Here is a 13,700-nt window from a genome sequence, read left to right as displayed (position 1 = left end):
ATAACCTTCAGAAAAGATGACCAATTAAACACACTGGGAGCAGACGGAAAAGTACAAAGTTGATCTCGCTTATATTTTCAATGGATCGGACTATTCAAGTTGCATATATAGATGCATAAATCCTCAAGATATTCTTTTACAGGAAACAAATGATGCTTTGTATTAGTAGTGTGCGTGCACTACAAAATGAAAGAAAATAACTGGTCCAAAATTGGAGAACCTGCCACCATTTTCACTTTGAAGCCAGAGTTTGAAGATCAATATCATTTAAAAACGAAGGCATGACCTTAATTGGCTCACAAACAAAACCAGCTTCTTGGCATGCATCCTTGAGTTGCTTCACTTGTGAAGGCCCATCTGGACAGAATACAACCACAGCCCCACCGCTTCCTGTGAACTTTGATGCAGCACCTATCCTTCGAGCCACCTCAACCATCTCTACATTCACAGCTCCAAGGGCATCGTCATCAAACATACGCCTACATCATTCATATATTGAATTTCAGCAATTCATTTGAGTATACCAACTCTATCTTTGACAATACAAAACAACATTTAATTACAGTGAGTTTTGCAATAGAAGATGCAGAAAAGGCATCAATCAATTAACTACGTCTCAAGGCACATTAGGAGTTCTCTAAAACTGGAGGTTCTTAAATGTTACACTTATTCCTATGCAGGTTAATGTAAGTGTAACAATGACTAAACCTTGGCATCACCTAGTTGGTTAACTAATAAAAAACTTCCAATCGATCATAGAAAGTTGCCATATGTTTTACCTTCTTAGATCAAAATTATGATTCATGAGGGTTGCTAGCTTAGCATAGTCCTTCTCAAGCAGCGCTTTTTTGTCCTTCTACAGCTATGTTTGCAACCTCTTCCATGGTTGAAATAATGAACTCATCACCTGCTAACCATCTCTGTTGAACTGTACTATGGACCTGGATTAGAGAAATGCTTTATCAATTAATGCCCAGAAATAGTGATATTCATGTTCACCTATAAATCTATTGCAGCAATTACGCCTTCCATCATCAAAATTGCTTAACAAATTAGTGGAAAATACAAGAGGTGACCATGATGCTGAAAATAGAGGGTCCTCTACAACCTAAACTGTCCCCTCTTCAAGTTCCCGTCCTTAACCTCTTGTATCATGTCAAATATAGTTCAATAGCTTAAATTGAATGCAGAGTTAAAAGTAAACAATGACTCAAAGGTGTAAACGGTACAGACCTTTTCAGAATCGCTGGGATTCTCAGCGTAGATGAGGTAAAGAGGCCGGAGAAGAGCAATATCCATGGGTGTATGTATGCCATGACCAAATTCATCCATGTGATTCTTGCTAAAATCCTGCAAAAGGTAAAAACTGGTCATACAGACTAGCAACATTAAGACCATGTGTCTATTAGTCTTCACTTATACCATGTATACGAGGCCTCCATAAGTCTGTGCCACCCTATCCTGCAGACCAGCTACAATTCCAAGTTATTTCTCTGCATTAAGGACCAGGTTTGGCCTTACCTCAACTTTGATAAGATGTCTGACTTCATAAAAGCCAATAAGGCAATTCAATGCAGCAGTTACAATAGCACTGGAACCCGAAAGCCCTGTCTCTGGAATGTGGAAAGTTTTTTAATTATGAATCAAACCTTTTCAATAAGTGATTATCATGAATGTTTTCTCTACCATAAGTATGACCAACAGCAATGATAACAGTTGCTAAATTCAAGAAATTGTCAATGAGCAAAAGAAATTAATATATATTTTAACACTTTATATGAGATAAAGAGATGGTGGCGATGTGGGAAGTAGGAAACAAAGAAAAGACTTATGAAGAAGGAAAACCAAAAACTTAAGAAAAATCAAGGAGTTGTATCATGATCCTTAAAATTCTACACGTAAACCTTTCATCACATTGGAAATCAAGATAAAGATGCTAATTTATTAGACCATATACGATCCAAATCTACTATCTTTTTGTAGGTCCTACGTTCAACATATGTTATATTGTTTTGTGTGAGCCTATTCCAAGGTACTGTTTTATTCTCCTGATTATAGATAAAGGAATAAATCCACCTTACTATCATAACATGATTGCCGAAAAGATTGTCCAACTAGGAAAAAAGCGTCTATGTTAAAAGTCTTCGTAGACAAAGAGACTATACAGTATAAAACTAGAAGAAATCTCACACCAAACTGAAGTTGTTTCCTCTACAGTTAACCAAATGCCGGGGAGAATCTAAAGCGAGAAAAGTGCAGAGTCAAACCAGCCTCCAAGTACTTGAAGCAGTAGGTAGGGTTGTAAGAAGAAAATCAAGTTGCTAGATATTTGGCTGGAGATTGACTCGGTTGAAGCTTCTTTGGGATTGATTAGTCAACAAGTAGCTAAAGCTCAGTTTCAAACTTTTGTCAATACTCAACTGAAGCTTGAGCACTCTCCTAGGGCTAGTTAAATAATTGAGTTGAGCGGCCTCAACTGGATAAAGGATTTGCTAATAATATAAAGAAAATACCTAGCCACATGAGCTTTTATTGACCAGCACTAAAAACTCATTTAAGCTTAATTTAAGCTGTTAAGAAAACAGTTTACACCATGATTTGAAGCCTGTTCTGGAACCAATTTCGTAAACAATGATAAACTACAGAGTCTATGATAGGATCGGGAACCCGGGTAGTGCGGAATTTAGCCAAACAACGGTATAATGACAATAACAAAGACAATGGAAGTTGATAACAACGACAATTAAAGTAGATAAAGAAGATATAAATTTAACGTGGTTCGGTCAAGGTGACATATGTCCACAAGCGCAGATGAGCAATTTCACTATACCAACAAGAGTACAAAAGAGAGTAAAAAATTAGAGTAAATACTCTAATTAATCCCAAATACCCCAAGAGAATAACCTAACAAGATCACTCCAAAGAAAGGGTTCACACAAATATTTTCCAACACTCACTCTCTTACAAAATACTCTATAATGAAATAAAGGAGGAGAAAAAAAGACGAGTGTGAAAAGCTCTTGAATTGGTGTGTTTTCAAATGAGGAGAAACTCCTCTATTTATAGCAAGAAATCCTTGGCCTAATAATGAATATTATGTCATGGCAAATGTCATGATCCACAAATTTGTTATAATGGATATTCTGTCATGGCAAATGTCATGAAAAGTTGGCCATATTACAAATCTCCACCTTGGCCTAATTTCGGCTTATATATAGTAAATTTGCTCCACCTTCTCCGCAAAAACCCCAATGGGCAAAATCATTCTTCATAAATGCCAATCAAGTTCAGGCAAAGCTTGAACTTGGACACTGGAAGAGGTTTTATGAACATGTCAGCAGGATTGTCTCTAGTGTTGATCTTCTGAATAAAGACTTTTATTTCAACAATGGTTTATCGCATGAAATGATACTTTATATCAATGTGCTTCGTCCTCTCATGATACATTTGATCTTTAGTCAAGTGAATGGCACTTTGACTATCACAGAAAATGGTAATACCACCTTGGTATAAACTGAGTTCCGCAAATAGACCTTTCAACCATAAAGATTCTTTGATCGCCTCGGTCACTGCCATATATTCTACTTCGGTAGTAGATAAAGCTACTACATGTTGTAATGTAGCTTTCCAACTAATAGCACAACCACCGATGCAAAATACATAGCCTGTCAGTGATCTTCTTTTGTCAAGATCACCTGTATAATCTGAGTCTACAAAACCAACTAAAGTGTTAGTATTTTTCCCAAACTCCAAACATGTGTTTGAAGTACCTCGCAAGTATCTGAGAATCCATTTCACAGCATGCCAATGTGCTTTACCAGGGAAAACCATATACCGGCTTACCACGCTCATTGCTTGTGAAATATCTGGACGTGTACAAACCATTGCATACATAATACTGCCAACTGCACTGGAATAAGGAACCTGTGCCATGTACCTCTCTTCTTCCTCTGACTGCGGGGACTGAGCAGCTGATAACTTAAAATAAGCAGCAAGAGGGGTACTAACTGGTTTAGCATCTTTCATGCCAAACCTCTCCAATACTTTCTCCAAGTACTTTTTCTGGGTTAGAAATAGACTGTTGGCTTTTCGATCTCTTTTGATCTCCATGCCAAGGGTTTTCTTAGCTGCTCCCAAATCTTTCATCTCAAATTCACTTTTCAGCTGACTTTTCAAGTTGTGAATTTCTGTTAAATCCTTAGCAGCAATGAGCATGTCATCAACATATAATAATAGGTACACAAATGAACCATCATTTAACTTTCGGAAGTAAACACAACTATCATACATGCTATTCGAATAACCATGACCCAACATAAATGAATCAAACCTTTTATACCATTGTTTTGGAGACTGCTTTAATCCGTACAAGGATTTCTTCAACAAGCAAATATGATCTTCTTTTCCTTCAATTTCAAATCATTCGGGTTGATGCATGTATATTTGTTCCTCAAGTTTGCCATGTAAAAAAGCTGTCTTAACATCAAGTTGTTCTAATTCCAAATCATACATGGCAACGAAGACACGCAAGACACGAATAGAGCTATGTTTAACAACAGGTGAGAAAATCTCATTAAAATCAACTCTTTGTACCTGACTATAGCCCTTTGCAACTAATCGTGCCTTATACCTCGCATCTTCAACCCCTGGAATGCCATCCTTTTTCTTGAAGACCCATTTGCAACCAACAATTCTTTTTCCTGATGGAGGCTTCACAAGAGACCTAGTACCATTCTTGTGGAGAGACTCAATTTCTTTTCATTCATTGCAATCAACCACTTGGCTGAGTGAGCACCAGAAACTACTTCTGAATATTTTGATGGTTCTCCAATTTCTTCAGTTTCCTGTGCAACTGAAAAAGCAAATGCAACATAATCTCCAAACCTTAATGGTTGTTTACCTTCTCTTATTGGTCTATGTTTGGCTATAGAATACTTCTCTTCTTCTGGTTCAACTTCAGGAGTCTCAACTTCAGGAATTTCAGCTTCTGTCTCAACTTCAGGAGTTTCAACTGTATTTTGCTCCAAAGTTGATGAGCTTGGCACAGAAAGAATGCCAATCTCAATCTCCACCCGGTTCTGTGTACACTTTCCTTTATCTGTATCACAAGAACTAGAAGACTCTTTTCTAGAATGTAACATAGAGGATTCATCAGAGGTTACATCTCTGCTAATTATAAATTTTGGTACCATGGGATCAAGATACCATAGTCGGTATCCTTTCACCCCAGATGCATACCCAAGGAAAATGCACTTTTTAGCCCTTGGCTCTAATTTTCCATCATTTACATGCATGTATGCAGGGCAACCAAATATCTTTAAATCAGAATAATTAGCAGGAGTACCTGACCACATTTCCTCTGGAGTCTTAAAGTTCAAAGGTGCAGAAGGAGCTCGGTTGACAATATAACAAGCTGTAGAGATAGCTTCTGCCCAAAAGGCGTTTGTCAACCCAGCATTTGAAATCATGCAACGAGCCCTTTCCAAAAGAGTTCTATTCATCCTTTCTGCCACACCATTTTGCTGAGGTGTCATTCTCACAGTACGATGTCGAGCAATTCCTTCATTCTTGCAAAATTCGTTGAATTCATCATTACAAAATTCCAAGCCATTATCTGTTCTAAGCCGCTTAACCTGTTTTCCTGTTTGCTTCTCAATCAAAACTTTCCATTGTTTGAAATTTAAGAAAACACCACTTTTATTTTTCAAGAAATAAACCCAAACTTTCCTTGAATAATCATCAATGAAAGTTAACATATACCTGGAACCACCTTTTGATGGGGTACGTGAAGGACCCCAAAGATCTGAATGAATATAATCCAAAGTACCTTTTGTTCTATGAATCGCTGGAGATTTGAAACTGACTCTTTTCTGCTTCCCGAACACACAATGTTCATAGAACTCCATATTTCCAATACTTTGGCCACATAAGAAACCTCTTTTACTGAGGATGGAAAGACTTTTTTCACTCATATGCCCCAATCGCATATGCCACAATTTGGTGATGTCAGAATCTGATTTATCTGATATTGAAACTGCAGCAGCACCTGTAACGGTAGATCCCAAAATAGTATACAACGTACCAGATCTGCGTTCTTTCATGATCACAAGAGCACCATGAGAAATTTTCAGAACTTCACCTTCACCTGTGTACTTGCACCCAAGAGATTCTAGAGTGCCCAAATAGATGAGATTTTTCTTCAAGTGAGGAACATGTCTAACATCGGTGAGAGTTCTCACCACATCATCGTACATTTTGGTTCGGACTGTACCTTTTTCAATAACTTTGTAGGCAACATTGTTGTCCATCAAGACAACTCTAGCCTCCAATAGATTTATATGTGGTAAATAAATCCCAACTGGGACACATATGATAAGAACAACTCGAATCTAAAATTCGCTCATTGTTAGATTTGAAACTATTATTAGTTGCTAAAAAAATAGTTCCCCTAGTCTCCTCAGCAACTACGCTTGCTTTGGCAGTGTCAGTATTTTTGTGCTCATTTTTCTTTTCTATATGCTTTTCTTTGTTTTTCAATTTAAAGCATTCAGAAATAATGTGACCTTTCTTATGACAATATTTGCACATGAAATTTCTGTATCTGGATTTTGACCTTGATTTAGGTTTCTCACTACTTGAATCTTTCTTATTGGATCTACCTCTTATGAATAAGCCTTCCCCTTGGTTCCCACTAGTTTCCCCAGTAATATCTCTATCTATTTGTTCTTTTGATTTCAAAATAGATTTGATATCTTTATAAAAGATATTATCCTTTCCATAAAGCATAGTATCTCTTATATGTTTAAACGGTTGGGGTAAGGAAACAAGCAATAACACAACTTGATACTCATCTTTGATTTCAGCATCTATGTTACTTAAATCCATAAGAAGAGAATCAAAAGTATCAAGATAAGTAAGTATATAGGTACCTTCAGCCATACGAAAAGTGTAGAGTTTTTGCTTTAGGTAAAGCCTGTTTTCTACTATTCTTTTCATACATATGGTTTTAAGCTTTTCCCATATGCCTTTGGCTGAGCTTTCTGCTGTAACTTCACGCAAAACCCCATTTGAAAGATTTAAAATAATATATGCTTTTGCTTTTTTGTCTATGACGGCAAACTCCTCGTCCGTCATCTTATCCGGCATCTTCTCCTTTTCTTGCAGTGCCAAATCTAAGCCATCCTAAATTAGGATAGCTTCCATCTTTAATTATCACATTCCGAAGTTTGCACTTCAATCAAATTTCTCAACATAAGACTTTGTTAGAGTCATTTTGGCTATTTAAACTAACCCGAATAGATCTGGCTCTGATACCAATTTATTAGGATCGGGAACCCGGGTAGTGCGAAATTTAGCCAAACAACGGTATAATGACAATAACAAAGACAATGGAAGTTGATAATAACGGCAATTAAAGAATATAAAGAAGACACAAATTTAACGTGGTTCGGTCAAGGTGACATATGTCCACAAGCGGAGATGAGCAATTTCACTATACCAACAAGAGTACAAAAGAGAGTAAAAGATTAGAGTAAATACTCTAATTAATCCCAAATACCCCAAAAGAATAACCTCACAAGATCACTCCAAAGAAAGGGTTCACACAAATATTTCCCAACACTCACTCTCTTATAAAATACTCTATAATGAAATAAAGGAGGAGAAAAAAAGACGAGTGTGAAAAGCTCTTGAATTGGTGTGTTTTCAAATGAGGGGAAATTCCTCTATTTATAGCAAGAAATCCTTGGCCTAATAATGAATATTATGTCATGGCAAATGTCATGATCCACAAATTTGTTATAATGGATATTCTGTTATGGCAAATGTCATGAAAAGTTGGCCATATTATAAATCTCCACCTTGGCCTAATTTCGGCTTATATATAGTAAATTTGCTCCACCTTCTCCGCAAAAACCCCAATGGGCAAAATCATTCTTCATAAATGCCAATCAAGTTCAGGCAAAGCTTGAACTTGGACACTAGAAGAGGTTTTGTAAACATGTCAGCAGGATTGTCTCTAGTGTTGATCTTCTGAACAGAGACTTTTCTTTCAGCAATGGTTTCTCGGATGAAATGATACTTTATATCAATGTGCTTCGTCCTCTCATGACACATTTGATCTTTAGTCAAGTGAATGGCACTTTGACTATCACAGAAAATGGTAATACCACCTTGGTATAAACTGAGTTCCACAAATAGTCCCTTCAACCATAAAGATTCTTTGATCGCCTCGGTCACTGCCATATATTCTACTTCGGTAGTAGATAAAGCTACTACATGTTGTAATGTAGCTTTCCAACTAATAGCGCAACCACCGATGCAAAATACATAGCCTGTCAGTGATCTTCTTTTGTCAAGATCACCTGCATAATCTGAGTCTACAAATATGTGTTTGAAGTACCTCGCAAGTATCTGAGAATCCATTTCACAGCATGCCAATGTGCTTTACCAGGGCAAACCATATACCGGCTTACCACGCTCATTGCTTGTGAAATATCTGGACGTATACAAACCATTGCATACATAATACTGCCGACTGCACTGGAATAAGGAACCTGTGCCATGTACCTCTCTTCTTCCTCTGACTGCGGGGACTGAGCAGCTGATAACTTAAAATAAGCAGCAAGAGGGGTACTAACTGGTTTAGCATCTTTCATGCCAAACCTCTCCAATACTTTCTCCAAGTACTTTTTCTGGGTTAGAAATAGACTGTTGGCTTTTCGATCTCTTTTGATCTCCATGCCAAGGGTTTTCTTAGCTGCTCCCAAATCTTTCATCTCAAATTCACTTTTCAGCTGACTTTTCAAGTTGTGAATTTCTGTTAAATCCTTAGCAGCAATGAGCATGTCATCAACATATAATAATAGGTACACAAATGAACCATCATTTAACTTTCGGAAGTAAACACAACTATCATACATGCTATTCGAATAACCATGACCCAACATAAATGAATCAAACCTTTTATACCATTGTCTTGGAGACTGCTTTAATCCGTACAAGGATTTCTTCAACAAGCAAATATGATCTTCTTTTCCTTCAATTTCAAATCCTTCGGGTTGATGCATGTATATTTGTTCCTCAAGTTTGCCATGTAAGAAAGCTGTCTTAACATCAAGTTGTTCTAATTCCAAATCATACATGGCAACGAAGACACGCAAGACACGAATAGAGCTATGTTTAACAACAGGTGAGAAAATCTCATTAAAATCAACTATTTGTACCTGACTATAGCCCTTTGCAACTAATCGTGCCTTATACCTCGCATCTTCAACCCCTGGAATGCCATCCTTTTTCTTGAAGACCCATTTGCAACCAACAATTCTTTTTCCTGATGGAGGCTTCACAAGAGACCTAGTACCATTCTTGTGGAGAGACTCAATTTCTTTTCATTCATTGCAATCAACCACTTGGCTGAGTGAGCACCAGAAACTACTTCTGAATATTTTGATGGTTCTCCAATTTCTTCAGTTTCCTGTGCAACTGAAAAAGCAAATGCAACATAATCTCCAAACCTTAATGGATGTTTACCTTCTCTTATTGGTCTATGTTTGGCTATAGAATACTTCTCTTCTTCTGGTTCAACTTCAGGAGTCTCAACTTCAGGAATTTCAGCTTCTGTCTCAACTTCAGGAGTTTCAACTGTATTTTGCTCCAAAGTTGATGAGCTTGGCACAGAAAGAATGCCAATCTCAATCTCCACCCGGTTCTGTGTACACTTTCCTTTATCTGTATCACAAGAACTAGAAGACTCTTTTCTAGAATGTAACATAGAGGATTCATCAGAGGTTACATCTCTGCTAATTATAAATTTTGGTACCATGGGATCAAGATACCATAGTCGGTATCCTTTCACCCCAGATGCATACCCAAGGAAAATGCACTTTTTAGACCTTGGCTCTAATTTTCCATAATTTACATGCATGTATGCAGGGCAACCAAATATCTTTAAATCAGAATAATTAGCAGGAGTACCTGACCACATTTCCTCTGGAGTCTTAAAGTTCAAAGGTACAGAAGGAGCTCGGTTGACAATAAAACAAGCTGTAGAGATAGCTTCTGCCCAAAAGGCGTTTGTCAACCCAGCATTTGAAATCATGCAACGAGCCCTTTCTAAAAGAGTTCTATTCATCCTTTCTGCCACACCATTTTGCTGAGGTGTCATTCTCACAGTACGATGTCGAGCAATTCCTTCATTCTTGCAAAATTCGTTGAATTCATCATTATAAAATTCCAAGCCATTATCTGTTCTAAGCCGCTTAACCTGTTTTCCTGTTTGCTTCTCAATCAAAACTTTCCATTGTTTGAAATTTAAGAAAACACCACTTTTATTTTTCAGGAAATAAACCCAAACTTTCCTTGAATAATCATCAATGAAAGTTAACATATACCTGGAACCACCTTTTGATGGGGTACGTGATGGACCCCAAAGATTTGAATGAATGTAATCCAAAGTACCTTTTGTTCTATGAATCGTTGGAGATTTGAAACTGACTCTTTTCTGCTTCCAGAACACACAATGTTCATAGAACTCCATATTTCCAGTACTTTGGCCACATAAGAGACCTCTTTTACTGAGGATGGAAAGACCTTTTTCACTCATATGCCCCAATCGCATATGCCACAATTTGGTGATGTCAGAATCTGATTTATCTGATATTGAAACTGCAGCAGAACCTGTAACGGTAGATCCCAAAATAGTATACAACGTACCAGATCTGCGTTCTTTCATGATCACAAGAGCACCATGAGAAATTTTCAGAACTTCACCTTCACCTGTGTACTTGCACCCAAGAGATTCTAGAGTGCCCAAATAGATGAGATTTTTCTTCAAGTGAGGAACATGTCTAACATCGGTGAGAGTTCTCACCACATCATCGTACATTTTGGTTCGGACTGTACCTTTTTCAATAACTTTGTAGGCAACATTGTTGTCCATCAAGACAACTCTAGCTCCAATAGATTCATATGTGGTAAATAAATCCCAACTGGGACACATATGATAAGAACAACTCGAATCTAAAATTCGCTCATTGTTAGATTTGAAACTATTATTAGTTGCTAAAAAAATAGTTCCCCTAGTCTCCTCAGCAACTACGCTTGCTTTGGCAGTGTCAGTATTTTTGTGCTCATTTTTCTTTTCTATATGCTTTTCTTTGTTTTTCAATTTAAAGCATTCAGAAATAATGTGACCTTTCTTATGACAATATTTGCACATGAAATTTCTGTATCTGGATTTTGACCTTGATTTAGGTTTCTCACTACTTGAATCTTTCTTATTGGATCTACCTCTTATGAATAAGCCTTCCCCTTGGTTCCCACTAGTTTCCCCAATAATATCTCTATCTATTTGTTCTTTTGATTTCAAAATAGATTTGATATCTTTATAAAAGATATTATCCTTTCCATAAAGCATATTATCTCTTATATGTTTAAACGACTAGGGTAAGTAAACAAGCAATAACACAACTTGATACTCATCTTTGATTTCAGCATCTATGTTACTTAAATCCATAAGAAGAGAATCAAAAGTATCAAGATAAGTAAGTATATAGGTACCTTCAGCCATACGAAAAGTGTAGAGTTTTTGCTTTAGGTAAAGCCTGTTTTCTACTATTCTTTTCATACATATGGTTTTAAGCTTTTCCCATATGCCTTTGGCTGAGCTTTCTGCTGTAACTTCACGCAAAACCCCATTTGAAAGATTTAAAATAATATATGCTTTTGCTTTTTTGTCTATGACGGCAAACTCCTCGTCCGTCATCTTATCCGGCATCTTCTCCTTTTCTTGCAGTGCCAAATCTAAGCCATCCTAAATTAGGATAGCTTCCATCTTTAATTATCACATTCCGAAGTTTGCACTTCAATCAAATTTCTCAACATAAGACTTTGTTAGAGTCATTTTGGCTATTTAAACTAACCCGGTTAGATCTGGCTCTGATACCAATTTATTAGGATCGGGAACCCGGGTAGTGCGAAATTTAGCCAAACAACGGTATAATGCCAATAACAAAGACAATGGAAGTTGATAATAACGGCAATTAAAGAATATAAAGAAGACACAAATTTAACGTGGTTCGGTCAAGGTGACATATGTCCACAAGCGGAGATGAGCAATTTCACTATACCAACAAGAGTATAAAAGAGAGTACAATATTAGAGTAAACACTCTAATTAATCCCAAATACTCCAAGAGAATAACCTCACAAGATCACTCCAAAGAAAGGGTTCACACAAGTGTTTCTCAACACTCACTCTCTTATAAAATACTCTATAATAAAATAAATGAGGAGAAAGAAAAACAAAAGTGAAAAGCTCTTGAATTGGTGTGTTTTCAAATGAGGAGAAACTACTCTATTTATAGCAAGAAATCCTTGGCCTAATAATGGATATTATGTCATGGCAAATGTCATGATCCACAAATTTGTTATAATGAATATTATGTCATGACAAATGTTATGAAAAGTTGGCCATATTACCGTCTAAAATCGAGTAACCGAACATTTTAGGAAAACCTAAAACATTGAATTTGTTGCTTGGTCTTTTTTGTCATCTAAATTTCATATGATGTTTCTGGCTTCAAAATAAAGATATAAATACGGCCAAAAAAATATTTTGGAATATCTGAACAACATGTATAAGGTTTCTTGACACCTACTCACAAAAACACCAAACATGGTACCATCTAGGAGCAGATAAACCTTGCAGGGTTAAGCTCTACCTGTCGGGGAATGTTAGTATCATAGGAGATAGTGAAATTTCCCTCACGTAGAGAAATGTTGTTATCCTTGCAAAAATTATGAAAAATCTTACAAATTGCCATAAGTAAATGCACACCTCCATAGTAACCCTCACTCTGCAACCGGTTCACCTGTGATACAAGAAGAATGAGTTAAACACACAAGTACACACATATACATCAAACAGAAAGCGAGAAGAAGTGGAAGATACGTCACAAAAAGCCCAAAAGTAAAGTAGAAATTTGTTCTCTATCCATAGCATGATACTTTTAACTCTTTCATGACTGCAAAAATGTCTAATGACATTGCGCTTCTGGAAACCCTTCATTGCCAGTAGCTCAAAAGAGTTGTTATAAAATTCGCAGATGTATTCTCCTTCACTTCACTTGCCTTAGGTCTATAACATGAATTTACTCCTCACTATGCAAACAGACGACTGTTGGATCTTGCATTATCAGCTTTCCAGGAAAAGACACCCAATGAGCAGTAGGAGAGCCAAGATTTCATCCAAGGGTATTCAACAACAACAACAACACAGTGGAATCCCACAAGTGGGCTCTGGGGAGGGTAGAGCGTACGCAGACCTTACCTCTGCCTTCAAGGGGATTCAAGAAATAAAAATATAAACACGCGAAGAAGCTAAGGGGATTCAACACCTAATATATATATAAACATAAAAAAAATTGATCATTCCGGCGAAGCGCACCCGAGCTCCGTCCATGCCAATACTACAACAACAACAATCCAGTAAAATCTCACTAATGGGGTTCGGGGGGATGGTAGAAAATCCCACAAAAAGAATAAATAATAAAAAGGGAGAGCGAGAGACCAGGTGAGTAATGGAATTGAACTGGACAAGATAGAGTATTTCCATAATAAACGTCGCTAGGATTGCCTAATAGGCCAACTCTAGCGTACGATTTGTGCTCGATCACCGCTGAGTCTTTTTTCTCCGACGCA

The 13,700-nt window shown here is 37.0% G+C and overlaps 1 pseudogene; it reads right to left on the bottom strand.

Moving 5' to 3' along the window:
* Positions 1–48: 48 nt before the first annotated feature.
* LOC107817809 (glucuronokinase 1-like) lies at positions 49–12,889 on the bottom strand (annotated as a pseudogene).
* Positions 12,890–13,700: the final 811 nt, after the last annotated feature.

Source organism: Nicotiana tabacum, chromosome 17, assembly GCF_000715075.1.
Source record: "Nicotiana tabacum cultivar K326 chromosome 17, ASM71507v2, whole genome shotgun sequence".
NCBI lineage: Eukaryota > Viridiplantae > Streptophyta > Magnoliopsida > Solanales > Solanaceae > Nicotiana > Nicotiana tabacum.
The sequence above is the reverse complement of the archived record's forward strand: the minus strand, read 5'-3'. Positions and strand labels throughout refer to the sequence as shown.